General features: G+C 41.9%; 1 protein-coding gene across 1 annotated transcript in view; it reads left to right on the top strand.

Annotated features, from left to right (window-relative positions):
* The window catches only part of LOC106871922 (dynein axonemal intermediate chain 7 homolog), a 96,307-nt gene that overhangs the window by 19,374 nt on the left and 74,088 nt on the right, over window positions 1-2,845 (top strand). The gene's annotated exons all lie outside the window — the stretch shown is intronic.

Raw genomic sequence — 2,845 nt, 5'->3', positions numbered from 1 at the left:
AGAGAGAGAGAGAGAGAGAGAGAGAGAGAGAGAGAGAGATAGCTCAATTGATTAGGAATAGAATTAAACTAGATGAGATGCAGTTTGGTTTTCTTCCTGGGAGGAGTACCACAGATACCATCTTCCTAGTGAGACAGTTGCAGGAAAAGCTTTTGGCCAAAAGTAAACCAGTGTACTTAGCTTTCGTTGACCTGGAGAAAGCTTTTGACAGAGTTCCTTGCTCTGTTATCTGGTGGTCTATAAGGAAGCTAGGAGTATGGCTTGTTAGAGCCATACAAGCCATGTACAGTAGTACTGTCAGTAAGGTGAAAGTTGGCTATGAATACATTGATGAATTTAGCATACAATTACGGGTTTACCAGGGCTCAGTTCTTAGTCCACTCTTATTCATCATAGTTCTTCAGGCCATAACAGAGGAATTGAAAATGGGATACCCGTGGGAACTACTATACACTGATGACCTTGCTCTTATTGCAGCATCTGAAGCAGAATAAGAGAAGAAATTCCAGGTATGGAAGCAAAATCTAGAATCAAAGGGCTTTAAGCTTAACCTAGCAAAGACCAAAGTTATAGTTAGCAAGAAAACAGATAAGACTATTTTTCCATCAGATAAATGGCCCTGCTCAATATGTAGGAAGGGAGTGGGAAGTAATTCCATTTGCTGCACCCAGTGTAAACTATGGACAAACAAGAGATGCAGTAGAATCACAGGTAGATTAACAGATAAGGTTGCTTCATATGTGGCAGATGTGCAGGAACAATAAGCACTAAGGGCACACAGGACTTAGCCTCTCTTAAATACAGAGGAGGCTCTCTTGCAGTTGTAGATAGTTTCTGTTACTCAAGTTATCAAATTAGCAATGGTGGTGGATGCTCTGAAAGTATTGTTTCTAGAATAAGAACAGGATGGTGGAAGTTCAGAGGGTTACTACTTCTGTTGACAACAAAAGGATTCTCTCTCAGTGCAAAATGTAGATTGTATGATGCTTGTGTATCAATGGCTATACTCCATAGTAGTAAGACATGGGCTCTGAATGCAGAGGAAATATGTAGACTAGAGAGGAATGAATGCAGTAGGCTCCTTTGGATGTGCAGCATTTGTGTGCATGAATAACAAAGCACAAATGTGTTGAGATAAAAGTTGGGCATAAGAGGAATCAAATGCAGCATGCAAGAGAGAAGACTACATTGGTTTGGACATGTGATGTGTATGAACAAAGACAGCTGTATAAAGAAGTGCTGGTCACTGAAAATGGATGGTACCCGTGGAAGAGGGAGATCCAGGAAGACATGGGATGAAGTGGTGAGGACCAGCCTCAGGATGTTGGGGCTCAAGGAGGAAATGACAATGGACTGAGATGTCTGGCAACATGAGTTTCTAGAGAAGACTCATCTTCTGGTTAGGTAACCAAGTATCTCCTTTGCACCTGTTTCTGTCCTCTTTCTTGTTAGCTCTCTCTCCTTCTCTCTGTCAGTCTCTCTCTCTCTTACCTCCTCTCTCTCTTTTCCTCTCTCTCTTCTCATCACTCTCTCTTCCCCCCTCTCTCTCTCTGTCTGGATAACTATGTACCTCTTCTATAGTAAGTTTCCTGTTTCTGCCTCTCTGTCACATACTAACCTTTCTTCATTTGAGACGCAATCAACTCCTCCAATGTCCCCTCCCCTCTCAAAGATTTCTTGTCTTGCAAATTACTTGGTGACCCTCATGGTGCTGGTGCCGTGTAAAAAGTATCCAGTCCACTCTGCGGGTTGGTGGGTGTTAGGAAAGGCATCCATCTGTAAAAGCCATGCCAAAACAGATGCGGAAGCCTGGTGTAGTCTTCTGCCCAGCCAGCTCCTATCAAACTGTTCAACCCGTGCCACCATAGAAGGCAGACATTATACAATGATGATGATGATGACAATATAAGATACTTTTCTTAACATGAAGCCAATGATATATATATATACCCTGCTTTCATTTGTCTACTCATTCATGTGTGTATATATATATATCATATATACAGGTGCGATAGGTAAATTGTCGCCATTTTTATATTTTTAATTTCACAAATGCTCATTGTTTGTTTTTGAATTTGTCGACTACACAGTATAGTAGGGTCAGTTGGGCATTGTCTGTGAGAAAAACAGTCCCATGACACAATTCACTCTACCAGAAATTTGGAAATGACATGCTGTGCTGCTTGGCATTCATGCCAGAAGCTCCAATACAAACATTTCAAAGTGTTGGATGTCAATCTCAGTCCCTAAAACTTGTAGCAAGTGTGATAGAAATCAAACATCCAGTCAACATCATGGCGTTTGGAGTGATCACTAGTAATGGTGATGTTATGCTTCCATTCATCTTCCCACACTGTCTCAGACTCAATGCAGAGGCCTACATCAAGTGCCAGGAGGAGGTAGTGCTGCCCTGGGTCAAGAGGGTGGCTGCTGGAAGATCCTATGTCTGGCAACAGGACTCTGCACCATGCCACACAGGCAGGAGAACCCAGTCCTGCCTATCAGACAATTTCTGCAACCACATCACTCCTAACATTTGGCCACCTAACTCCCCAGACTGCAACCCCCTTGATTATTAAGTGTGGGGCTCAGTTGAGCGAGAGACCAACAAAACTACTTGTAACACCAAATATGAACTGAAGGCAAAGATTATGGCAGCATTCACCAACTTAAATAAAGGAGACCATCCAGAAGAGTCGCACGAGGTTCTGAAGTTATGTGGAGGCCATGGTTGAAGCCAATGGCAATTTTATTGAACAAATTCCAAGATATTTTTATGTAATATTGGTAAATATATCTGTTAAAATGTGATGTCAGTGTTATTTTCATATTTGCGCAATTTAGA

This window comes from Octopus bimaculoides, chromosome 13, assembly GCF_001194135.2.
Source record: "Octopus bimaculoides isolate UCB-OBI-ISO-001 chromosome 13, ASM119413v2, whole genome shotgun sequence".
In the NCBI taxonomy this organism is placed as follows: domain Eukaryota; kingdom Metazoa; phylum Mollusca; class Cephalopoda; order Octopoda; family Octopodidae; genus Octopus; species Octopus bimaculoides.
Note: the sequence above shows the minus strand (reverse complement) of the source record. Positions and strands in the feature narration are given on the sequence as shown.